We start from the raw sequence: 27,969 nt of genomic DNA, 5'->3' as shown, positions 1-27,969 counted from the left end.
AAAGTATTTGAAAACAATATTCTTAAACCAATATTCGAACTCCAAAAGGAACGGGAATGGGGAAAGGCGGAAACTTCATAAGGAGGAACTGCATAATTTTATACCGTTTACCAAACATCGTTAGAGTTATCAAGTCTAGGAGGCTCAAATGGTCATTTTATGTATCCAGAATGGAAGAAATTAGGAACGCTTTTGAAGTTGTAACTGGAAATCCAAATAGGAAAATGACCGTTAGGAAGACCGAGGCGCAGATGGGAGGACAATATTAAAACAGTTCTCGCAGAAAAATGGTTGAAAAATAAAATGGTCAATATTAAAATGGTTGAAATATAAAATAGAAACTGGGTTCAGTTTTCTAAGGACAGAAATCAATGGAGAGCTTTTGTAAACGCGGCAATGAGCGTCCTGCGTCCATAGGCGTGCTATATTAAATTGTGGATGCATTTAGCTTCTTTTTATTTGACAGAAATGTTATTACAGGAACTAAAAAGTTTTTCTGTAGTAAAGATTTCGATTCGAGGTTAGCTATTTACGTTAATACTAAAAAAAAATTTGGTGGTGATTTTGATATAAAATGGCACCCATACTTTCTTTCAAAGTCTCTCTCTCTCTCTCTCTATATATATATATATATATATATATATATATATATAAATTCCCGTTTGTATAGGCGCCCTTTTAGTAGACTTGTCCACCGCCCTCATTAGTATCCCAGCACGGCCCTGGACTGACAGCTGGTCGAATACCATAAAATTTTGAGTGACCCATTCTTATGCTGGGATTGTTCTGTTTAAAAAGTCCGTAAATTTCTTTGATGAAACGTGTAAGAAAACGTTTCGATTTTTTAACTTTTTGTCCATTTTCGATCACTATAATGACATCGCACTTAATCGAGACTTTGTCTGGAGAATTCCAAATCATCACTGAGGTTATAGGCAGGGCCGTAGCTAGAGGGGGGCGAGCGGGGCGGTCTCCCCGGGCGCTGATAGCAAGGGGGAGCCGAACGAGCAAGAAGAAAGAAAAAGTGTTGGGAAAGAGCATACGACGCTACGCCCTATATGACTATTGGCGACCTACTAAATCAATATTGTTGTCGGTTTGGAAAGAAATAAATTTGTTAAAAATTTTCTTGCTCGCTCCGATCGCAATTCACACCTTTCAATAAGAGCCACAACAAGTTTTTACTTATTCATTGATAGCAATGGGGCACCGAACGAGCAAGAAGAAGGAAAGTGTTGTAAAAGAGCAAACGACGCGGTGCCCCGTATAAGTATTGGAGCCCTATTAAATCAATGTTATTGTCCGTTTACAAAGAAATAAATTTGTTTAAAAATTTTCTTACTCGCTCCGCTCGCAATTCACACTTTTCAATCCGAGTCACAACACAATTTTTAATTATTACTTTGATTCACAATGTGATATACAAGGTGCCGAGTAATGACTTATTGTGTACGCAAAAGCGGTTTCAAAATCGGAAACGGCCAAGTCTGAAATACGTGTTCAGCGTTGTAAGGGTATTGCGTTTGCTTAGTTAATCACGCTTTTCTACCCAATCGGATTAATCACTATGGTGAGAATGAAGGTACGAAAATGAGAGGAGTAAAGAGACACGAATGCTGCTGTTTGCGTGGGAATATGAAAAGTGTACGTAAACAAGAGTAATAATAACATTTTCGAACTTGTAGAATAGGGGCTTTAGGCGTCAGAACTTAACCCAACGAAGTTTGTCACCTATAAACATATTCTTCACCTCTATCGAAATTCACAGAGAGTGAATTTCCTTATGAATTTCCGTTATTCTTCACAAAAGTTTTATTTATTTATTTATTTTTTGCCGTAAAAGAACTAAGTCTATGAAATCAAGAGCTTCTATGCCGCCTTCAAAAAATCTCCACTGATTTCTATCTTTACCCAACTGAATCCAATTTCTACTTTGTATTCCTATTTCTGCGAGATCGATCTTAATATTGTCCTGCCATCAGCCCCTAATGATCGTTTTCCGATTGATCTTCCACTTAAGATTTTGGAAACCTTCCTACTTTTTTTGATCATGACCTGCTCACTAGAGCCTCCTAGACTTGATGATTCTTACAATGTTTAGTAAGCCGTATAAGTTGTGATGTTCCTCTTTATGAAGTTTCCGCCATTCCCCATTCCCGTCCCTCTTGGGTACGAATATTCGTCTTAGGATCTTGTTTTCAAATACTTCCAGTTTATGTTCTTCCCTCAGAGTAAGCGACCATGTTTCACAAGCATACAGAACAACAGGCATGATTATCATTTTATATATATTTTAAGCTTGAAACTCCTCGACAGAATTTGCGACGACAAAAGATTTTGAACTGAATAATAACACGAATTAGTTGCTTTCAGTCGACATTTAATTTCTTCGTGGATATGATTTTGATCCTAGATACTTTAAGTATCCATTTCATAAAAAAGTATTATTTGATACTTTGACTGATCCATAATATGCAGTATTCTGCCGTCCTAAGCGAAAAGATCTTAACTCCATATTTTTCGAAAATCGAGATATTGGTATTTGAACATTCGTAGTACAAGTCTGCATCTATCTAAAGTGAAATTGACGTGGTTTGACCAATAGGTAGGGGATAATGACGTTATGAGTGTTTACCTTATGTTCAAAACTGTAACTGAAGGTAAGCAAAAAGACCTTAAGTGGCAATTCATAAGCAAAAATATTTAACTGTATTACCACACAAATTTTAGATCGTGAAAATGTATTTAATAAAGTTTTACTGAAATACAACAAATTTTAACGTATAGCCTAAGCCAAAACGCGTTTTGCTTATTTTGTCGAAAGTATGTGAAATTGAGATAAGGCCTTTTTGCTTAGCAGAGCAGTATTACGATCGCAACGAACCTCCACGTATTTAGTTTTTTCTGCATTTACTTCTAAACCTGCAATCGTTTCTTTCTGCATTTCTTTCGATTGTCCTCCTATCATCCCTTATTAAATTTACATCATCAGCATCGCCATAACCTGGTGAATACCATTTAGCTCCAGGCCCTGGTTGCTATCTTTAATATTTCTTATAGCATACTCCAGAATAAAGTTGAATAATAATGTCGACAACGCATCTCCTTCTTTCAGGCCATTCTCGACGTAGAACCTTGTGGACAAGAATTTTCCTACTCGAATTTTACTTCGGGGTTTACTTAAACATATCTTAATTGCTCTAACTAGTTTTTTCGATATTACAAATCCTGCAAAAATGTTGTGCAATATTTCTTTCCTAAAAAAAATTCATAAGCCTTTCAAAAATCAATAAATAATTGATGGAGTATTGTATTCCCATTCCCTTTCTAGCATTTGTCAAATGGTAGATATCTGATCGATAATTGATTGATTTCTTTTACAACCACACTGGTAATCTCTAATAATCTCATCTGCGTATGGGATCAATTGTGCTAATAGAATGTTTCAGAGGATTTTATATTATGATGACACAAGAGCCCTGCCTATAGGACACTGCCTCGATAATTATTACAATTTCCTTTGTCGCCTTTCTTGTGAATTGGAACAATGATTCATTCTTTCCTCTCTTATGGTAATACCTCCTTATTTCAAATAAGGAGAATGAGTTTGTGTATCTTCTTCCAAATTTTCTCCTCCAACTAAAATTAACTCAGCCGGAAGTTCGTCTATACCAGGAAATTTGTGTTTCTTTAATTTCTTTATGGCGATGATTCTGCTGTGTGCAATTCTCTTTCCCCACGGACATTAGTTTTTGGCTGCGTATTAAGCAAATCGTCAAAGAAATCTTTCCATCTATTCAAGATGCCATCTGTATAAGTGAGAATTGTTCCATCATCTCTGTTTAAATTATATGCGCGAGGTTGATACCCTTTCTTAAATTCGATGATGCCCTTATATATGTCTCGACATTTTTACTATTATCTTCAAGTTCATTAATTTTAGCCTTTAAAAAATCATGTATACATTTTGGAAGTTTCCCATCTGATGTCAATGAAATTTTGTGTAGTTATATCGTTCGAATTTCGTACCTAACGCAGTATCGCCTGTTTTCCCTTCTCCGCTAGTTTAATGCATTCCTGGTCGAACTATGGTTTGTTCCTACGTATTTCGGCGTGTCCCATTTTTTTCTCTCGCTGAAATTATACTGCTATCCTAATTTGAACCCAAGTATTCCCAACACTAGCGCTCTCAAAACATTCTAAAACCGATAATCTATTTGACACTTCAATCTGGTATTTCCCTCTAGCGTGGTCCTCTAATTTCTTTGAACTAAACCTCTTTATTTTTAGATGTTGAATATTTTCATTATTCAACGATTAACTCTGACTTATTATTGCTGTTACCAGATAGTGATCAGTGTCACAATCAGATCCTCTGAACGAACAAACATCAATTATGACAGACTGTTTTTTTCTATTTACTAAACCGTGATCAATTTGAATGCGTGTTCTTCCATCTGGAGAGGTCCATGTGTATTTATGAACATCGCATGAATTTTTGCTCCTCACGATAAAGTTTTTGGATGTTGCTAAGATCACGATTCTAATGCCGTTGTCATTACTTTTCTTATGCAAATTTTGTTTCCCTTTCGCATTGAAATCCCCTAACAGAATTTTCATATGGTATCGCGGGAGTTGGACAAATACCCGTTCTATTACTTCTTCGTAAACACTGTCTTGTATATCGTCAGCCTTATCTTCTGTTGAAGCATACACATTTAAAACAATAATATCACTCCACCAACTCTTACGAGTAATAAAAGAAAGTGTCAATCATTAACAAATTCAACCAGTTTATTTGCTGGTATTAAACGAATAGAAATTAAAATGCTATTTGTGCGGTCATATGCAGAATAAAATGACAAAAGTTTACAATTATTACAAGAAAATGCTATCACCTATTTCGAACATTTCAAAAGCACATAGTTTCTAATGTATTTACATTTCATTTCTTAAGGATAGTATGAAACGTTGTAAATAGCTATTCATAACTGTTCTCAAAATGGATTTGTATACAACCAAAGATAGTTTTATGAAGTTTTAATTTTTAAAAAGGCCTCTTGAAAACAGTTCTTATTTGCAAAAGAATACATAATGATCGTTTTTTGAATGTTGCAATGGTCTGTACAAGCAGCATGATAAAAGTTCAGCACATCATAACAACAAAAGCTGCTTATCTAAAAAAAAAAAGTTTGGTATGGTGAATGTAGGGGCGCCGAAATTTACTTCGCCCCGGGCGCCAAAATATCTAGCAACGGCTCTAGTAATAGTTCAGGCTTTTTGCAGATCGTCTGAATTTATTGGATGGCCGTTTCAAGTAAACATAAAATTCTTGTATTTCGTAATCGTAATTTCCATCTCAGATTACTTCGGTTGAAGAAAACGGAGGACTAGGGGAGGCTCATTTTACTATTTCAGAGAGCATTTTTGATCAAAATAATAAAAAGAAGGTAGGAAAACCTTTTATTCTTCATTTAATGAATATGAACCACAAAAATCAAATCGTCGCACTTTTAATGTTTCCAGTGTTGCCAACTCTGACATCAAAGTTAACGAAACTTCTTCGTAGTTCAAAAGGCTGTAGTTAATTCATGAAGCATTGGTCGAGAATGATAGTTGGTATGTTGAAAATTATTTTTGTTTATTGTTTCTAACTTTTAGTGTTTGCGAGGGTAGTTTGGGGCTATCAATTTTGGTATCTATTGTGCGAACTCATGGAGGTGATTATTTGAATTCTTTAGTTGTGTTACGATGCTAAAATATTTAATATTTATATTGTTTTTGATGCCTTTAGGTTTTAATTTTAAATTATGGTGAGTTGTTCAGTTTTGTCTTATTGGAGTTTGTTTTTTATTTATAATAAGAAATAGTATAGGATTGGTTGCCTGGGAGGTGGGCTATTATTTGTGAAGTGATAGTTTGAGCTATTCATTGATTTTATTAAGTATTTGAATTGTTATTCTTATAATTATGGCTAGAGAAGGTGTCTTGAGAAGTTCATTTTATAGTGCAAGCTTTATTAGTTTAGTTTTATTGCTACTTATTTTACTTTACTTGAGATTTTCTTCCTCTAGATTGTATATATTTTATTTTATTTTTTTTTTTTTAGGGTTCTTTAATTCCTACACTATTTTTAATTTTGGGTTGAGGTTATCAGCCCGAACGAGTACAGGCAGGGATATATTTATTATTTTATACCCTGTTTGCTTCACTTCCACTTTTGATTGGTATTTTCTATTTAGAATATATTAAGGGTAGTTTATTGATAATTAATATGAGAAGTGTAATAGATTTAGGAATTACATATTATATGTGATATTTTGCTTTAGTTATTGCTTTTTTAATTAAAATGCCTATATTTCTGGTTCATCTTTGGCTACCTAAAGCACATGTTGAAGCGCCCGTAAGTGGTTCAATAATTTTGGCGGGAGTTTTATTGAAGCTAGGAGGGTATGGATTATTGCGTATTATGTATTTTATAGAAAATGTAGCTGTAAGTATAAATTTAATTTGATTTGGTATTAGAGTTGTGGGTATTTGATCAGTTAGATTAGTATGTTTACGACAAGTTGATGTAAAGTCTTTAATTGCTTATTCTTCTGTTGCCCATATAGGCTTAGTGTTGATAGGCTTACTAACGATGGGACTATGAGGATTTAGAGGTGCTCTTACATTAATAATTGCTCACGGTCTGTGTTCTTCAAGATTATTTTGTCTCGCTAATATTTCTTATGAGCGTCTAGGAAGTCGAAGACTGTTAATTAATCGTGGAATACTGTCTTTTATGCCGAGTTTAGGGTTGTGATGGTTTTTATTAAGAATTGCTAATATAGCTGCACCACCAACATTAAATTTATTAGAAATTAGTTTGTTAAATAGAATTGTTGGTTGATCTTGATTGAGTATGTTAGGATTAGCCTTGCTTTCTTTTTTTTGAGCTGCCTATAGACTATATTTATATTCATATACTCAACATGGAATACCTTATTCTAATTTATATTCTTGTTGAGGAGGAAGTGTGCGAGAATATTTATTATTGATATTACATTGGTTGCCTTTAAATTTATTAATTTTTTTTGCAGGACCGAGATTCTTATGGTTGTAGTTGCTTGAGTAGTTTAGAATAAAATTTTAGTTTGTGGAGCTAAAGAAGGTTTAGTTGCCCTTAGGCCATGGTTTAACCTTTTTCAATTTGTATGACTAGATTTGTCTTTTTAAATAGAATAAGTATTCTTTTATTCATAATAGGCTTGAGTTTTTTAATCAATAGATATAGTGTATTTATTGAGTGAGAAGTTATTTCTTTTAATAGAAATAAAATTATTATAACTCTTCTATTTGACTGAATATCATTTATGTTTATAAGATTTGTACTTTATATTTCTAGAATAGTAATTTATTACAGTGAACAATATATGGGATCCGAGCGATACCTTAATCGGTTTATTATGCTTGTATTAATATTTGTTCTTTCAATAGTTTTATTAATTGTTTCCCCTAATTTAATTAGAATCCTACTTGGTTGGGACGGGCTAGGATTAGTATCATACTGTTTAGTAATTTACTATGAAAATGTGCGGTCTTATAATGCAGGTATGTTGACTGCCCTTTCTAATCGTATTGGAGACGTAGCAATTTTATTAGCTATTGCTTGAATATTAAATTATGGAAGTTGAAATTATGTCTTTTATTTGCATAGAGTTTTAAATAAAAATGAGATAGTAATTATTTCTAGTTTGATTATTTTGGCAGCAATAACGAAAAGTGCACAAATTCCTTTTTCTGCGTGACTACCAGCAGCATTAGCTGCTCCTACACCAGTATCAGCATTAGTTCACTCTTCTACACTTGTAACTGCTGGAGTTTATTTGTTAATTCGTTTTAGAGACGTTTTATTAAGTGTTTATATGGGAGATGTATTGCTTTTACTATCAGGATTGACAATATTTATAGCCGGCATCGGTGCTAATTACGAATATGACTTAAAGAAGATTATTGCTTTATCTACTTTAAGCCAGCTTGGTCTTATAATAATAATTTTGTCTATGGGATTTCCTGTATTAGCTTTTTTTCATTTATTGACACATGCCTTATTTAAGGCATTACTTTTTTTATGTGCGGGAGCAATTATTCATGGTGTGGGTGATACACAAGATATTCGTAGAATAGGAGCACTTGTAAGTCAGATACCACTCACTTTATCTTGTTTAAATGTAGCTAATTTAGCTTTATGTGGGATACCATTTTTAGCTGGATTTTATTCTAAGGACTTAATTTTGGAAATTTCTTCTTTGTCTTTAATTAATGTAGTCAGCTTTTTCTTATTGTTTTTTTCTACAGGCCTAACTGTATGCTATTCAGTACGTTTAAGATTTTATTTAACGGGTAAGGGCTTTGGGGGTGCTAATATTCATTCTATTAGTGATAATGAAGGTTGAGTTATATGTAAGGGAATATTAGGATTGGTAGTAATGGCAATTTTAGGAGGTGCGACATTGAGTTGACTAATTTTTCCCACTGTTAATTGTGTTGTTCTACCTTTACACCTAAAAATGGGCGCTCTACTTGTGAGTGTAGTAGGTTTGTGAGTTGGCATTTTATTATCAAGCTATTCTATTGGACAGTCTTTAGTGTGTATGAAATTTTATTTTAGTTCTACAATAATAGGAAGCATATGATTTTTACCTTATTTATCAACAAATTATATTATTAAATTACCTTTATATGTAGGGGGTGCATATTATAATAACATTGATCAAGGGTGGAGAGAATGTCTTGGTGCTCAAGGGATGTATAGTAGTTTTAAGGACGGTTATTCAACATTCACAAGATAATTTATTTAAAATTTATTTATTAATTTTTTTAATCTTTACAATTTTCCTTTGCTTCTTTATATTTGTGTATTTGGGTAGCTTATACTGAAAGCATAGTATTGAAGATACTAAGAAGAATTATGTTCCCTAAATATACTCCCTGAGAAGAGCACTCTCTTTTTTACCCCGAAAAGGTAATGTAATATTTATACTAAGGGGGTTATAATTATTTTATATTAAGAGGTGTTAACGGTACAATCCGCTAAAGATAAAGTTAGCAGCTTCTTCTTGATTATTCACACCTCCTTAGTTGGGGCGATGGAATACCCAGTAGTATCATTAACAGTGAAATGCCTCTTTTTGGCTTCAACTAACAAGCAGGGGTCAAGAGACCAAAGGTTCAGGTCGAAACTGAGTGCAATTGTTTGCTTCCTACTTATGAGATAAGTTGACAGCAACACCTTTTGGATGCAAACCAAATATTATATTTTACTATTATCCCATCTTATTAGTCGGCTCATGTTAGAGATCCTTGATTTCATTCATGATAAAGGCCCACTAGGAGAATTACTAAGAATGTTAATCTAACGAGAGATCAGGATAATGTATTAGTGTTGTTAATAGTAATTGTTATTGGGAGTAGAAGGGCAATTTCTACATCAAAGATGAGGAAGATTACAGCAATAAGGAAGAATCGTAATGAGAAAGGAATTCGGGCTGATGATTTAGGGTCGAATCCACATTCAAAGGGGGAATTTTTTTCTCGGTCATTAATAACTTTTTTGGAAAGAAGAGTTGAAATGGCTATAACGATTAGGGAAATAATGATAGTTAATAGACCAGTTGTTAAAACTGTATTAATTGCCTATTTCATTTAAATGATCTTTTTGATTGGAAGTCAAATATACTATATATATTAAATAGGCTAACCTCCTCATCAATAAATAGAAATATAAAGGAATAGTCACACTACATCTACAAAATGTCAGTATCAGGCAGCAGCCTCAAATCCAAAATGGTGTGTAGGAGAAAAATGTGATAAAAGGTGGCGTAATAAACAAGTGGCTAGGAATGTAGAACCAATGATAACGTGAAGACCGTGGAAGCCTGTTGCTATAAAGAATGTTGAGCCGTAAACAGCGTCTGCAATAGTGAATGGGGCTTCATAATACTCGTATGCTTGTAGTGCAGTAAAGTATAAGCCAAGGAGGATTGTAAGTAGTAGACCTTGAGTGGCTTGAGTGTGATTACCTTCTATTAATCTGTGATGAGCTCATGTTACAGTGACTCCTGAGGCGAGTAGGATTGCAGTGTTGAGTAAGGGAATATGCATTGGGTTGAATGGAACGATGCCTGTTGGGGGTCAGAAAGATCCAATTTCTACTGTTGGTGCTAGTCTACTATGAAAGAAGGCCCAATAAAATGAAACGAAAAAGAATACCTCAGAAATAATAAATAGGATTATGCCTCACCGAAGCCCTAATGTAACTTGTATAGTGTGCAATCCTTGATATGTTCCTTCTCGAGTCACATCCCGCCATCATTGAATTATGGTTAATAATGTAATTAGTATGCCTAGGAAGAATAGGGAAGGGTCATATTGATGAAATCACTTAGTGAGACCTGTGGTTGTAATTAAGACCCCTAGAGCTCCAGTAAGTGGTCAGGGGCTTTGATCAACAAGGTGGTAAGGGTGATTTTGTAGTGCTGACATAAGTAACTTCTCTTGAATATAGTGTGACTAGGACGGCAAATACATATGATTGGATTACTGCGACAGCAGATTCTAGTATTAGGAGGGTAATTTGTCCAATTATTAGTAATCAAAGTATGGAAAGAGATAAAGAAGGGCCTGTATTACCTAGTAAGGTTAAGAGGAGATGTCCTGCAATTATATTTGCTATTAATCGAACAGCTAGGGTTCCGGGCCGAATGATGTTACTAATTATTTCAATGCATACTGTAAAGGGTATGAGAGGGGCCGGAGTTCCAGAAGGAACGAGATGCGCAAATATATGTTGAGTGTGGTTAATTCAGCCGTAGATTATGAAACTTATTCAAAGGGGCAGGGCGAGAGTTAACGTAAAAGTTAGATGTCTAGAGCTGGTAAATACATAAGGGAATAAGCCTATAAAATTATTAAATAGGATGAAGGAGAATAAAGAAATGAATAGGAAGGTTCTTCCTTGATGACTAGTAGGACCAAGAATAGTCTTGAATTCCTTATGAAGGGTTAGGGTAATTTTATTTCATAAAATGTTTGGCCGTCCTGGCAAGAATCAAAATGGGATTGGAATAATTAGAAGTCCAATTACTGTTCTAAGTCAGTTAAATGATATGTTTATAATTGAAGTAGAGGGATCAAATGTTGAAAAAAGATTTGTTATCACTTTCAGTTTATGGTTGTTTTTTTAATGTTAGTGCTATCTAAGGAAGGATGAGATGTATTTGAATTAAAATATATAATAGATGCAAATAAAAGGTAGCACAAGGAAAATATAATAAATAAGATGAGTCATTTTAGGGGAGATATTTGTGGGATAGAAAAATACTATTAAGTAGTAATTTAAGCTTGACATGCTTACGTTATAATTTAACTAATTTTTCCATTAGGAGTAATTGTTACTTTACTATCTTTTGGTTTAAGAGACCATTGCTTACTTTCAGCCACCTAATGAAAGTTCTTGTATTATTTTTGTTATTCAGTTAATAAATACTGAATGAGGGCAGGCCTCAACAACAATTGGTATGAAACTATGATTTGCACCACAAATTTCTGAAAATTGACCGAAAAATAAGCCTGTGCGTGTAATATTAGCTGCTACTTGATTTAAACGTCCTGGAGTGGCATCTGCTTTAATACCAAAGGCGGGCATAGCTCATGAGTGAAGAACATCAGCAGCGGTAATTAAAATACGAATGTCAATATTAATAGGTAATACGATGCGATTGTCCACATCTAGAAGACGAAATGAATTAGGACTTATTTCATTGATGGGTACTATGTAAGAATCAAATTCTGTTAAGGAGAAGTCGGAATATTCATAGCTTCAGTATCATTGGTGCCCAATTGTTTTAAGGGTAATTGCTGGCTGGTGAATTTCGTCTAGTAAGTATAAGAGTCGTAAAGATGGGAGGGCGATAAAGATTAGTGTAATAGCAGGCAAAATTGTTCAAATAGTTTCTAGGGTTTGGCCTTCTAATAAGTTACGGTTAATATATGTGTTTGGTAGAAGAGAGGCTAGTAAATAGCCTACGAGGACTGTAATTATAGTTACAATGAGTATTGTATGATCATGAAAAAATACTATTTGTTCTATTACAGGGGACGCTGCATCTTGAAGTCCTAGTTGATTTCAAATGGCCATTTCTAAAGAAGATGGTTATTCTTATGTTTGGGGCTTAGGCCCAATGCACTTATCTGCCACCTTAGAAGTTTGTTAGTAAGGGAAGTTCTGCATAACTATGTTCTGCTGGCGGTAAGTTCTGGAATCATTCTAAAGATGTTGTTTGTTGATCCGAAAAGACTACTGGTCGAGCTCTCGCAAAGGCTTCTCACATAATAATTACAAGTACTAGTACGGCGACGAAGGAAAGGAATGAGCCAATACTTGATACTATATTTCATGTAGTGTAGGCATCTGGATAATCTGAATACCGGCGAGGCATCCCACTTAAACCTAAGAAATGTTGAGGGAAGAATGTGATGTTTACTCCTATAAATATTACTAGGAATTGAATTTTTAGTCATGTAGGATTTATTGTTGTTCCTCTGAATAGAGGGAATCAATGGATAAGTCCTGCTATGATAGCAAATACAGCACCTATAGATAGTACATAATGAAAATGTGCTACTACATAATAAGTGTCATGGAGAACAATGTCTAAGGATGAATTTGCTAATACAACTCCCGTGAGGCCTCCAACAGTAAATAGGAAAATAAAACCTAAAGTTCATAAGATTGAAGATGAGTAAGTTATTTGTGCTCCATGAAGTGTGGCAATTCATCTGAATACCTTAATTCCTGTAGGAACAGCAATGATTATTGTGGCAGCAGTAAAATAGGCACGAGTATCAACGTCTATACCAACAGTGAATATATGATGAGCCCAAACAATAAATCCTAGGAATCCAATTGCCAGTATTGCATAAATTATTCCTAAAACGCCAAATGTTTCCTTTTTACCACTTTCTTGGGTTACAATATGTGAAATTATACCAAATCCTGGAAGAATTAAAATGTAAACTTCAGGATGACCAAAGAATCAAAATAGGTGTTGGTATAAAATTGGATCTCCCCCTCCCGAAGGATTAAAAAAGGAAGTATTAAGATTTCGGTCAGTTAGGAGTATTGTAATAGCTCCTGCTAATACAGGAAGAGATAGAAGAAGTAGTACGGCAGTGATTACTACAGATCAAACGAATAATGGCATTCGTTCTAAAGTTATTCCAGGAGTTCGTATGTTAATTACGGTTGTAATAAAATTTACGGCCCCGAGAATTGAGGATACACCAGCTAAATGGAGGGAGAAAATAGAAAGGTCAACGGAGGCTCCGGCGTGAGCAATGGCACTGGAGAGAGGGGGATACACAGTTCATCCGGTTCCTGCACCACTTTCTACAATTCTTCCTGTTAATAGTAGAGTTAATGAAGGTGGTAATAATCAGAATCTTATGTTGTTTAGGCGAGGGAATGCCATATCAGGTGCTCCTAGTATTAAAGACACTAGTCAATTACCAAAGCCTCCAATTATAATTGGTATAACTATGAAGAAAATCATAATGAAAGCATGAGCAGTAACAATTACGTTATAAATTTGGTCATCACCAATTAAGCAACCTGGTCGGCCAAGTTCTGCTCGAATGAGAAGACTTAATGATGTTCCTACTATTCCTGCTCAAGCCCCAAAGATTAAGTATATTGTACCAATATCTTTATGATTTGTAGAAAATAATCATCGTTGCAAGTAAAATTAAATAGGGTGGCCGAAGTATTAGGTGGTAGATTGTAAATCTATTTATGGTTAATAAACCTCCTATTAGGTTTTATAGTCAATATTTATGATGTCGGACTGCAATTCCGGAGTAGTAGTTAATATATACTAAGACCTAAAAGGTTACCTTTTATTTATAGCTTTGAAGGCCATTAGTTTTTTTTAACTTAAAGTCTTTGTTTAAAGGATGTTGACAGTTAAGGGTAAAATAATTATGCCTCTTAATGAAATAATAATGAATATCGATCTAATTGATGTTTCTAGACTTTTTTCATTAAAGATGTTCATGTTTGATTATAGTGATTAATGATGAAAGCAGCATAGGCAATTCGTATATAGTAGAAAAGAGTAATTAGTGCTGTTATTACTATTAGGGTGAGAATAATAAATGATATTTGTTCGGCAGTTTTTATAATGATGATTCACTTAGGTAAGAATCCTAAAAATGGTGGAAGACCCCCCAAAGATAAAAGACTAGTAAAGATAGCTAATTTTGTTGTTACAATGATTTTATTAGAGAAAGTTTGATTAATATGGAATATTTTGTTTATTGCAAAAAGGGTGACTGCTATTATTGAAAGTAAGGCGTAAAATAAGAAGTAGAGAGATCATGCTATGTCACTTAGCAGAAGGGCCATGAGTACTCAGCCAGTGTGGTTAATGCATGAAAATGCTATGATTTTGCGTAGTGATGTTTGATTTAAGCCTCCGATTGAGCCTACTACTAGAGATAAGATTAAGGTTAGATAGATTAGATTTGTAGGATTTAAGCTGTAAGACAATAGGCCGAGGGGTGCCAATTTTTGTCATGTTATTAAAATAATGCAGTCTATTCAGAGCATAGCCTCTATTACTTCGGGTATTCAGAAGTGAAGAGGAGCTGCTCCTATTTTAAAAAGTAAGGAAATAGTGATTAAATAATATGTAGTTTGCAGTCCTATGTAAAGTAGGATAATTGCTATTAAAAGTAAGGATCTCGCAATAGCTTGTACTAAAAAGTATTTTAAAGCAGATTCGGTGTGACGTTGATTGTTGGTCTTTGAAATTAGGGGGATGAATGATAGGAGATTAATTTCGAGACCAATTCAAGTACCAAATCATGATGAAGAAGTTAAGGAAATAAGAGTTCCTAACACAAGTGTTGTAGAGAATAAAAGAGTTTTAGGGTTAGTGAGCATTAGAAAAAGAAAAGTAATCTTCATATGCGGGGTATGAGCCCACTAGCTTATCTTAGCTTATCTTTCTACGCTTTAGTGTACGATGCACGTTGATTTTTGATATCGAAGGTGAAAGTTTAATTCTTTTAGGTGTAATAAGAGTATATTGAAATACTTGATTTATCCTATCACGATAATCCTTTAATCAGGCATCTTATTATTTAATAATTATTTATAGAAGTATTCGAGAATTTAAATAGATGAGTATTGTGTTATAGTAACTAAATTTAGAAATATTATATATTAATAATAATTAAGACTTGAAAATCTATTAAATCCTCTTAATTAACCTGAGATACCGGCTAAAGGTATATTAATAAGACTAACGTATCCAGAATATGCTAATTTTTACAGCATATGTGTAAGGAGAAAATAAATATACTTGTATAGGATACCATTTTGTTTGAGGGGGAAAAAAAACAAAATTGTATCCTAGACAAGGGGGAAACAGGTTTTAATTAATACTAATTTTTATCAATTGGATTAAATACATAACTAATAATTATTTATTTTAGCGTTATAAGTTAATAATAAAGTATTATCCTGGCTTTTCTTCTCTTGTTTATCTAGTTGTACATGTAATCTTTTGAATAAGAAGTAAGTATTATTTATCTTAAAGGTAAATGATGAAGTATAATTGGTCGCAGTACTTGGTTTTGTTTATTAATTAGTGTTTGAAGCAGTTAAGGTTTAGTAAGACGCGGCGAAATTCGTGCCAGCTGCCGCGGTGAGACGAGGGGGCCGAAGGGAAGAGTATTGACGGTTAAGGTGTAGTTATAAATTTGAGCTATAGGATTTTGTCTTTTTATTTTTAGGTGAAATTATTATTTAATAATAATGAATTCTATGTTTGAAGCTATGAAATTATTTGTTAAACTAGGATTAGATACCCTATTATTTTTAATGTAAAATGTAATACCTGGGTAATAGTAGTTATGTTCTTGAAACTCAAAGGATTTGACGGTATTTTAGACTGTTCAGAGGAATCTGTCCCGTAATCGACAATCCACGATATATTTTACTTACTATTGTTGGCAGTTTGTATACCGCCGTAGTTGAAGGTATTAAGGAGAGGTAATAAACCTTCATTATCTTTATTGAGGAAGACTTCAGGTCAAGGTGCAGCTTATTGGTAAGAGGAGATGGATTACAATAGAATGTTTATACGAATTTTATTATGAAATCATTTAAATGAAGGTGGATTTGAATGTAATATTAGTTATATTGCTATTATGAGTAGGGCTCTAGGATATGTACACATCGCCCGTCGCTCTCATTTGTTTAGGTGAGATAAGTCGTAACATAGTGGGTGTACCGGAAGGTGTGCCTAGATTGAATTAATAACAAAATAGAGCTTGTTAGTTGAGCTATTCGTTTACATCGAGGAGGTTTCTGTGCAATTCAGATTATTTTGATTGAAGGATATACTTATATATATATATGTATATATCTAATTTTTATATTGCGATTAAGTGAATCAACTTTAATTGATGTTATTGTATAGGGTATAGAGTTAATTTGTTGATATTATAGTTAATTAGTACCGTAAGGGAATGTTTAAATAAGTGAAATTTTATTTGAGGAGAAGAAGACACGGAATGTTGTACCTTTTGTATCAGGGAACACTAAATAATATTATTATATAATTATTTCCCGAAATGGAAAGAGCTAAAATATTACGGTATTATAGGTAGCATACTATTTGTAAATTTTATTTTAGTGGTGAGATGCCTTTCGGTTTCCATTATATCTGGTTGTGCAGGAATTGAATTTAATTCAGCCGCGGGTAGACTTGTTGTAGACTTAATTTTTGTAGTTTTGCCGCGAGTAATAGTAAGGGGGATTTGCTCTTTACTTGTATTATTTATAATGTGGTTTTATATTAAATGAAAGATGTGGGCTTAGAAGTAGCCATCATTTGTAATTTTGTTATAACTTATTTGAGTTATTTATCATATTTTGTTACATTTAATTTATTACTGTACTTTTGCTTTGAATTAGTTAAGGCGATTTATAATGGTGTTATTAGTATATTGGAGAGGATGATTAAAGGAATTCGGCAAAGATTTCCTCCGCCTGTTTATCAAAAACATGTCCTTTTGTTAAAATAAAAGGTCTGACCTGCCCAGTGAGGTTTTAAACGGCCGCGGTATCTTGACCGTGCGAAGGTAGCATAATCATTAGTCCTTTAATTGTGGGCTTGTATGAAAGGTTGGACGAGTGGAAGACTGTCTTTATTCGTAATATTGAATTTTACTTTTGAGTGAAAAGGCTTAAATAATTTAAAAGGACGATAAGACCCTGTAGATCTTTATATTTAGGTAGTAATTTTTGTAGTTGGCAATGAATAAATTTGCTATTTAATTGTTGCGTTGGGGCGACGAGAAGATAAAATAAACTCTTTTTTATATAATTACTTTTAAGTATTTTTATGATCCTTTATTAATGATTGTTAGACTAAGTTACCTCAGGGATAACAGAGTAATTTTTTTTGAGAGTTCATATCGACAAGAGAGATTGCGACCTCGATGTTGGATTAAGATTTTATCTAGGTGCAGAAGCTTAGTGTATAGGTCTATTCGACCTTTGAAATCTTACATGATCTGAGTTCAGATCGGCGTGAGCCAGATCGGTTTCTATCCTTTATTGACAATAGTATTTTAGTACGAAAGGACCAAGTACTAGTAATATTTATTTTTGGGAAATAAAAGTAAATGAGGATTACTTTGGCAGATAAGTGCATTAGATTTAGGATCTAATAATGGATGAATTGAGTCCAGGTAATAATGTATTATGATTATATTATAGGTGTGGTTTCTTATTTGATTTTGATTATTTGTGTTTTAATTGGGGTTGCATTTCTAACTTTATTAGAACGAAAGGTTTTAGGATATATTCAAATTCGTCGGGGACCTAATAAGGTGGGTATCTGTGGTTTACCTCAACCTTTTGCAGATGCAATTAAGCTATTTACTAAGGAGCAAGTTTTCCCTACTATATCTAATTATTATCCTTATTATCTAGCTCCTGTTTTTAGTTTGTTTTTATCCTTGTTAGTATGATTAAGAATTCCTTATTTAAGTGTTATACTGACTTTTTCTTTGGGTTTATTATTCTTTTTATGTTGTACGAGTATGGGCGTGTATACTGTAATAATTGCTGGTTGATCTTCTAATTCTTCATATTCTTTGTTAGGAGGTCTCCGAGCAGTAGCACAAACTATTTCTTATGAGGTTAGTTTGGCTTTAATTTTGTTATCTTTTGTATTTTTAGCTGAGAGATATAGATTGTTGAATTTTGGTTATTATCACGAAGAGTTATGGTTTTTATGAATCACGTTTCCTTTGACATTAGTTTGATTTGCTTCTTGTTTAGCTGAAACTAATCGTACTCCTTTTGATTTTGCAGAAGGTGAGTCAGAACTTGTTTCTGGGTTTAATATTGAGTATAGAGCAGGAGGATTTGCTCTTATTTTTATAGCTGAATATGCTAGTATTTTGTTTATGAGAGCCTTATTTAGAGTTTTGTTTTTAGGATATGATATTTTTTCTGTTTTATTTTTTTGTAAGGTAGTATTTATTTCTTTTGGATTTATTTGGGTACGAGGAACGTTACCACGGTTTCGGTATGATAAATTAATATACCTTGCTTGAAAGTGTTTTTTGCCTTTGTCCCTTAGTTATCTTTTATTTCTAGGAGGCATAAAGCTTCTTTTTATTTCTCTTTTAATTTAAGTGTATTAAATTGAGAATAAGTTCTTAGAGCTTTGCTCTGTTGTATGTTTTCAAAACATATGCTTATTCTCAGCCAAAGAACTAAGTTTTATTTAGTAAGAAATCTCATAAGGAGGAGAGGTATGGGACAAATAGGAAGTAAGCGAAGTAGATAACCGTAAGAATTTGGCCTGTTAGAATGTAAGGGTCTTCAACTGGTCGAGCCCCAATTCAAGTTAAAAGATTACAGTCCTAACTATAATTCAGAATATAATTTGGTTAATAGGATAAAATTGTAGCCCTCGTATTTTTCTAGTATGAAAAAATGGCATAATCATTAAAATGAGGATTGATATTACTAAGGCAATGACCCCTCCAAGTTTATTAGGAATGGAACGAAGAATGGCATAAGCAAATAGGAAGTATCATTCTGGTTGAATATGTACTGGTGTGACTAATGGGTTCGCGGCAGTGAAATTTTCAGGATCTCCTAGTATGTAAGGATTTCAAAGGGTAAGTAATATTAAGGCTGTTATTATTGTTAAAAATCCAATAGTGTCCTTAGTTGAGAAGTAGGGGTGGAAGGGAATTTTATCTTGGTTTCTGTTAAGGCCAAGAGGGTTGTTAGATCCTGTTTGGTGGAGAAATAGGAGGTGTACCATGGACATGGCAGCTACAATGAAAGGTAAGAGAAAATGGAAGGCAAAGAATCGATTTAAAGTAGCGTTATCTACAGCAAATCCTCCTCAAATTCATTGTACTAATATTGTTCCTAGATAGGGGATAGCTGATAATAGATTCGTAATAACTGTTGCCCCTCAAAAAGATATTTGACCTCAAGGTAGGACGTAACCGACAAAAGCAGTTGCTATCACTAGTAGTAAAATGGCAACTCCTACTCTTCAGGTATGAAGGTAAAGGTAAGAGCCATAGTATATTCCTCGACCAACATGTAAGTAAAGACAAATGAAGAAAAAAGATGCTCCATTAGCATGCAAAGTACGTAAAAGCCATCCAAAGTTTACATCTCGACAGATGTGAATTACTCTGTTGAAAGCTAATTCAATACTTGATACATAATGTATTGCTAGAAATAGGCCGGTAGCAATTTGAATAATTAAACATAAGCCGAGAAGAGAGCCAAAATTTCATCAATATGAAATGTTAATAGGAGCTGGAAGATCTACCAAAGCGTTGTTAGCAATTTTAAAAAGAGGGTGATGTAAGCGAATTGGTGTTGACATATGACTTAGAGGGCCGAAGAGGGCCTTGGTATAGTGAAGTGATCTTTACTACTGCAATTAGTGTAATAAATAGATATGTTGCTAATATAATGGTATTTATTAAGATTGATGTTATATAAAATTTTATGCCGGGAATTTCTTGGTAATTAGTTGTGTAGTGATGTGGGTCTGGCAGTGAAATTATATTTGGAAGTATAAGAGGGTCAATAATTATTATAAGGATTAGGAGGAGTGGAGCTAAAGAAATTAGTAGGAAAAGGTTAGGTGTTAAAGTAAATATTTCATTTGATGCTAGCCTTGTAACATAAATAAATAAAACTAACATACCTCCTAGAAAAACTAGGAATAGGATGTAAGAAAATCAAGGGGATTCTCTTATAGTTGAAATAATTAAGCAGGTAGTAATGGTGTTAACAATAAGCATTAGTCCTATTGAGAGAGGGTGAGATATTTGAATTAGAATGAATCTTAAAACTACTAAAATTATAAGTAATATTCAGGTTATTTTAATTTCAAGAGGTAGTTTATTAAAATATTAGTTTTGGGGACTAAAGATAAGTTTGCACTTTCTCTTGATGCTTTTAGAATTTTATTCATTAATGGTTTACAAGACCAACGTTTTAATTAAACTATAAAAGCTTATGAAAATATTATTTATTTTATTTTCTTGTTTTCTAGTTATTTTAGGAATAGCTTGTTTTGTTATTCAACGTAAGCATTTACTGATGGTTTTATTAAGACTTGAATTTATTGTGCTGATAAGTTTTTTACTTCTATCTTATTCTTTAGGTAGCCTGTATGTTGAAAATTATTTTTGTTTATTGTTTCTTTTTCTTTACTTAACTTCTAATTTTCAAAGAAGAAAACACGACAGAAATTATTTTCATATTCTTTGAATTGTATCAACACATGTACGAGGGTCATTCGGAAAGTAAAGAACGTTTTTGTACAAACAGTTTAATAACTGATATACAAAGGCGACATTTGTGTTACATACTATGTAATACTTAAGTTACTTTTCGACATAGTCGCCGTGTAAATTTAAACACTTGTCATACCGTGGTACAAGTTTTTCTATGCCTTTGGCATACACAGTTGCCGCCAAACTGTTGAACCAATCACTAACAGCTTCCTTAAGTTCATCATCCCTGCCGTAGTGGCTTCCACCCAAAAGGTCTTTTAACTTTGGGAATAGGTGGAAGTCACTGGGGCTAAGTCTGGACTATAGGGTGGATGCTCCCAAACTTCCCACTTAAACTGCTGAAGCAAATCCCTAGTCAATGCCGCGGAGTGAGGACGGGCATTGTCGTGGAGGAGGATGACGCCGCTGGTCAGCAATCCGCGCCTTTTGTTTTGAATCGCGCAGCGAAGTCGACGTAACGTCTGACAGTAGGCAGCTGCATTTATGGTCTCACCTCACTGCATGTAGTCAACGAGCAAAACACCCTTACGATCCCAAAAGACCGTAGCCATAACCTTTCTGATGCTCAAAATTTGTTTGGCTTTTTTCGGCTTTTTCGGAGAATTTGAATGGTGCTATTCCATGGATTGGCGCTTTGTTTCTGGAGTGATGTGCGAAATCCACGTCTCATCTCCAGTAACAACACGATTTAAAAGTTCATCGCCATCCTTATGGTAACGGCTGAGAAAAGTCAATGCGGCTCCCATTCGCTTGGTTTTGTGTTCCTCCAATAACAGTCAAGGCACCCACCTTGCACTAATTTTTTTGTAACCAAGTTCTCCACAGACAATTTCGTACAACACAGTTCTTGAAATTTCAGGAAAGAATTCGTGCAGCCCATCAATAGTGAATCGCCTATCCTCTTGAATTTTCCGCTCAATTCTTCCTTTGAGTTCGTCAGTCACAACAGAGGGCCGGCCCGAGCGTTCCTCATCGTGCACATTCGTCCGTCCCTCATTAAACATAATGCACCACTTACGAACTGATGCTTCATTCATTACATTTCCATACACCTCAGTGATTTGTCTATAAATTTCTATCGGACGCACTTTTCTTGCATTCAAAAATATTATCACACCACGAACCTCACACTTGGCGGGATCAGTAATTGTATCGCACATTTTACAGTCGCACAGCGAAGCAATAACGGACCGTAGCGGATCGCAGCTGGTGCCAGACTGAGGCTAAAGCATGCCCAGGTCAATAACCCAGCGGCAGCGGGGGTGGGGGAACACGCGCACGCGCTAGCGCAAAACGTTCTTTACTTTCCGAATGACCCTCGTATAAATAGAGCTCATCCATGGCTAAGCGCTTAGCGTTCGCACCTTTGGCGTGGGAATCCCGGGTTCGATTCCCGGCGGGAGCTCACGTGGTACGGATTCCACGTTAAGCAGTAGGTCCATGTCTCATATAGCCTCACTGCTGAACGGGATGTTAAACTAAAAATCAACTCAACGTGTATAGAGAGTTCTATTTTATGTTCCATAACTACCGGTACTAGTTATTTTCTTATATGCATATGAGGAATTTGTGGCAAATTGAGCCAGTGGCACTAGCCCAGCTATCTCGGGCGTTCAGCTTCTGATCATGAGGCCTAATCCACTAGGGGTTCCAATTCCTCTGAAAAGCAAGCTCGGAATTTTTTACTGTCCTCAGTAGTGATGTTTTCGTGTTCCTATAGTGTTTGGAATACGTTGAAAGCACATGAGGTGCCAGTGGCGAACAATACTTCGGTTGGGGTGATTTGTTTTAAAAAAAAATGTGAAAGCAGGAAACTCCCATTGCACCTACTTGGGTTCGAAGCCCCTCATGGAATTATTAATTTTTCTGAATGGGAAGATAATGTTTATGTAATTGATATTGTAATTATATTATTCCCTAAATATTATTATTACTATTATTATTATTATTATTATTATTATTATTATTATTATTATTATTATTTCCACGATGAAAGAAAAAGTAACATAGTCGAAGGTATTTATAGGAACGGAAAAGATCTCAGTATCTCAGATGTTTCTTATGTTTACACATGAACGCAATAATATTAATACGTTTATGAATTTACAGATAGAATTATCACTTTATGACAACAAGAAATGGAATATAAATATTTGTTAGCTGATTTCAGTAATGCATTTTGTTTTGCCGTTTCTCTTAGTAGAAAGACATCTTAAGTGACACCTTAAAAAGGATCAGTCACGTGACTAGCGATCCAGATTGTAACTTCGATCACTATTTGCAATGTGTGCACAGCTAGGGACAATTCCTTGGAACTTAATTTTTTCCCATACTACAGCAGTAACGACATGTTTAAACCTTATGTGTTCATCAATTATTGTCCAAACACGGTACTTGCCAGACAGTTACGAACGAAGGTTGATACGGATTACATAATTTTCTGTTGTTGGCATTTCACCTGTAAAGGAACGGACACTCTCAACTCTTAGACAAAGAGAAATTGAATACTTTTCATGTTAGTATACATCAGAAAATTTCCTGAATTGATAAACCCGGAATCGAACTCGCGACCCCAACATTAAGAAACTAACTCTTAAGATACTACTTTAAGACATCACTGCTCTGGGATACGAAAAAAATGGAGCTGCAGTGACCTTAGTAGTTACACACTTTTCCGACTCCAGTGTAATAATGCTGAAACTTTCTGATATCAGTCATGTTAAAATAGTAAAGTATTAGGCAGAAAGAATAGTACAGAGAAGTTAACTTTAAATTTACAACTCATATGTACGGAAGAGCTGCCGTACGCTCTCGCCTCGGGCCCTGATTTTTAATGGCACTGCATTGGACAATTATTCATATTGATTGGAATCTGGTGTTTCAGGGCACTGGATTATTTCTTTAAAGTTAACTAATTTAACGAACCTTCCTCAGAAACATGTTTCTTATTTTGACGCCTTTTACTCAGTCCCACAGTTTTTGCACTAACTCTTTAAGAACAGGGACAAAAACACAGAAACATTGAGGACAGTAAAAATCATAAACACTATTCGCGCGTTCTTACTTTGCCTGAAGTAAAACGTTACATGTGCCTAAAGTAAATATGCCATGTTCTTACCTTGCCTAAAGTAAATATGGCGAACTGGTAATTTTTTGTCTTCCATTTTCAGTGGTGTCAAATCTAGAGTTAAAGTGGGTCAGTGGGTCAAATGGATCTAGTTTTCTGAATGGGTCAGTGAGCCAACAGCATGTGACACACTGCGACCCATCATCTACCGTGACCCACTGCGACCCACCACCCAAGGTGACCCAATACTCACTATGACCCACTATAAACCCACAGACCCTCTCTGCTCATTGCATTCTAAACAGCATTTTTGAACAGCATATTTTTCTACCCTCGACCCTAGCCATAGAAACTAAAACATGTTTCCGATTGGTTGCAGCTTTCGATTGTCCAAACCTTCTGGTGTATGTATTGTGCATTATACTAGTAATAAAACAACATTGTCACTTTGTTGGAATTGAAGAAGAAGAAATTTGAAGAAGGAGTTGAGATTAAATTTACATCATGGCTGCCTAGGTGGAACATAACGGGCCCTGCGAGGCTTCTAACCCGCTCCTCCTCCTCCTACTACTACTACTACTTAGACTGTGGATTCGTGTAGCAAAACTGCACATGTAACGTAATGATTTTTGAGTATTATTTTAATCTTATTTTAATGAAAAAAGTGTTTTGGAAATTTTAAGAATAAAATATAAAAATAAAAATCTATCCTTGGCCCGCATTATAACCCACAAAAAAAAAAAAAAAAAAACAATTATAATTACTAGCCCGTTGCGCTAGTACTTTCGGCCATGAAGACCGCCAGTAACAGACGCTTGATTTTTGCTTTATTTCTGCTACGTGGCGGGAAACGGATAATTCCAACTTACCAGAACCGCATATTTAGCTCATATGATTAGGTCGAGCGTGTTTTAAAAATATGCTTCTGAACACTGGTAAATTTGTATACGTTTTACTTTCAAGGCCTCCATTTCCCTTTTTGATTTGCTTCTGTTTATTTACCTCAGTTGACTATCTCTAATTGAAAAAAGAACTTGAGGCATTTTTGGATGTTGATATTTGTAATTACAATAGTAGAAATAGGACGTATACTACTACTTGGCTTTCGAGATGCAGCCTGTGAGTTTTAGAGGACCTAACTACTGGAAACAATATATTTTTGAATCACTGTAATATATAAATTATTATATATAAATTATTATATATAAAAATAAATGTAACTATGTCTGCCTAATCATCAAGGTCAAATTGCAATCAAATAAAATGGCTTTAGGTATATAGTTAGGCCTTAATCCAAACTGATGTTATCATATTGCGTTCATTGTAATAATATTCTAAGGGATAATGAAGATCCGAATATTTCCGAAAAAATTAAGTATTTCACAAGCCGTTAAATTTACGGGGCTGAAAATCAGTATATTAACTCTTTATTGAAAATGAACAGAACGTCCCCTAGGATTTTTTAACATTCTCCTTTATGGCGAGGGGTGCACTTTCTAAATATGGTAATAGATAGCGGGTTAGTTTGTAAAAATTATTGAAAACGATCGATATTAGCTGGGAAACAAGTTGAGAAAGAAGAAATACAGCCGGGTTCGATTCCCGGTGGAAGCGCATGTGGTTCGGATTCACGTTAATCCGTACTTCATGCCGTAAGCGTCGGTGGACCACCTATGGGCATCTAGCAACATCTCACCAAAAATTGGCGACCCCACAGCGACGATCCGCGGTGGCCCTTCCGTTTTAAAAATTATACCATCAGCGGCCCACCAGTGGCAGAGACGCGACAAAACGCCAATGAACCCCAAATTACTCCCCCAAAATATGTTAAATCGCCTATATGCGTAATTTCTTTACATTAAGAAGAGTCTGTAAAACACTTTAAAAAGTAGAAAAAAGTGTTCCGGGATGGGTGCGAACTGCCAACCTTTGGATTACTAAGTGCGTGCTCTTCCGACTTGACCACGAAGGTGATGACGAAAAAATCGCTTGTAGATGCATAAATTATTGAGGTATTTTTTATTTGCTAATCTTAGTGTTCCTGTAACCATGTACATTGGACGATAACCGTTTGGGATCAGATAAAGTCTGTTCGCCATGTAATTCTATAACAAAATGATGCGCGTCTATTTACTTTATTTCATAGTTCTCCCATATTCACTTTCAAATGATCGGCTAAAGTCATCATCTAAATTCATACAATTATACTCACTCATCTCAAGACTTTCAGTTCATGATGTAAAGCCATGGGTTACTCCCGTAGCTCACTTTAGAAACAATTCGTCGGGAAAAAATATTTAATTATAACCGCATGCACATGACTGGCGATAGTTCGTGTTGGTCCCTTCGCGATTCTCCTTGACATTTTGAAGAAGCGCGGACCAAAATGAAGTGCTCGCTGCTATGCGGTGGTATCTTCAATACCCCGACTCTAGATATATCTTTCGACTCTACGAAACCCTGCCGCCAATGGCACACTAGCGGCAGTCCTTGGACGCGTCGCTATAGCGACGATTGATATTCACCGGCTAGTGGGCCATTACGTGTTGGCAACGTTTACGGTATGGGGTTTTATGCGAAAATCAAAATTCACATATTAATTAGAATTTTTGAATTGTTACTTTTTATTTTACAGGTTTTTTCAATATAATACAACTTGTAGAGCAATTTTTAGGCTTTCTAATGGTGTTTGTTCCACGTCTCTAGTGCACACATTAACCATTTTATGACAATTTTTAGTAATCATTGTAACTGAGAAAATGCCCTTTTTGACATTTTTGAAGACCCTGTATGGGGACACTTTCAGAAGGAGAGAGGTAAAATTTTCATTTTCTCATCTCCCACTGTAATAAAGCTGTGCATCATTTTTTTTACAAAAATCTGAGATGGTGAAGTCTGATGACTTGTTGATTTGACATGGAATGTCCCTTTACCCACTTTTATAGTTTTTCCAGTAACTCTTTAAGAACAGGGACAAAAACACAGAAACATTGAGGACAGTAAAAAGCACAAACACTATTACAATTAAGCCAAAGTTATGGCTTAAGAAATCTAAAAATTAATTGTAGAAAATGTGGTAAGCACATAACTGTAAAGAAATGTGAAGAAAGTTACAGTTTTCAATGTGACGGTACGAAACATAACAAACATGGCGGCAAGGTTCTAGAACACAGGTCCCTCTTCCCATTTGGCTGTAATAATGACGGAACAGCGTGCCCTGCGGGGCTCTAATCCTCCTTCACTCGTTAATACCCCTCTTCCCATTTGGCTGTAATAATGACAGAACAGCGTGCCCTGCGGGGCTCTAACCATCCTTCACTCGTTAATACTCGCTCGGTAGTAGTATGTGAACTAAATATTAAACTTTGATATAGAAAGGAGCCAATTATTATGCTTTTAAACAATAACTGGGAAGTCGACCAACTTCAGAATCAATGCATAAAAATAATTGAAAGAAACTTCTGAAGGACAGTAGGTACTTGGTCAAAGACTAATTCATAGTATTTGCACTTTGGATGGTTTTCGTTTTTTAAATAATAATAGTTTGCATTTGAACGATACAGAGTAAAAATATGGTGACATTAAAATTTACGGATTTTGTCTATTAATATAGAAATAAAGAGTTAAATTAAGGATCTTATGTCTGAAGGCAGAGAACATGTATGTTGAATTTAAACAGAAGGTGGGAAGGTTGTATATCGCTGGCCTTTACATATAGCTTACAAGCAACGTACAGAACGAGGCAGGATCAGATCCGACTCAAACTTCGCTCAGAGGACACAATAGAAAATAAGAAAAAATGCCGAGTTAGAGCTACACCCGTCCAGAAACACCGGAGATATGCTCCGCAATATAACGCACTACGCGACAATATGATATAAAGTAAACCTCGCAAGATACCCGTTTATGTCGAAAACGGAAAGGATGGGCAGCACGAGAATGACATCAAGATGTTCGATATGCTATAAAACTGACTTGGCGGCCATCTTGAAAGCCGC

The 27,969-nt window shown here is 34.8% G+C and overlaps 1 protein-coding gene and 2 pseudogenes across 3 annotated transcripts in view; 2 read left to right on the top strand and 1 right to left on the bottom strand.

Annotated features, from left to right (window-relative positions):
- The window catches only part of LOC145680916 (uncharacterized), a 975,933-nt gene that overhangs the window by 304,790 nt on the left and 643,174 nt on the right, over window positions 1–27,969 (bottom strand). The window lies entirely within an intron of this gene.
- On the top strand, window positions 5,677–7,230 carry LOC145680914 (NADH-ubiquinone oxidoreductase chain 4 pseudogene; annotated as a pseudogene).
- LOC145681328 (NADH-ubiquinone oxidoreductase chain 5 pseudogene) lies at window positions 7,465–8,588 on the top strand (annotated as a pseudogene).

This window comes from Thermobia domestica, chromosome 3 (assembly GCF_964235325.1).
Source record: "Thermobia domestica chromosome 3, izTheDome1.hap1.1, whole genome shotgun sequence".
Lineage (NCBI taxonomy): Eukaryota > Metazoa > Arthropoda > Insecta > Zygentoma > Lepismatidae > Thermobia > Thermobia domestica.
This window is presented reverse-complemented; position numbering and strand designations above follow the sequence as displayed.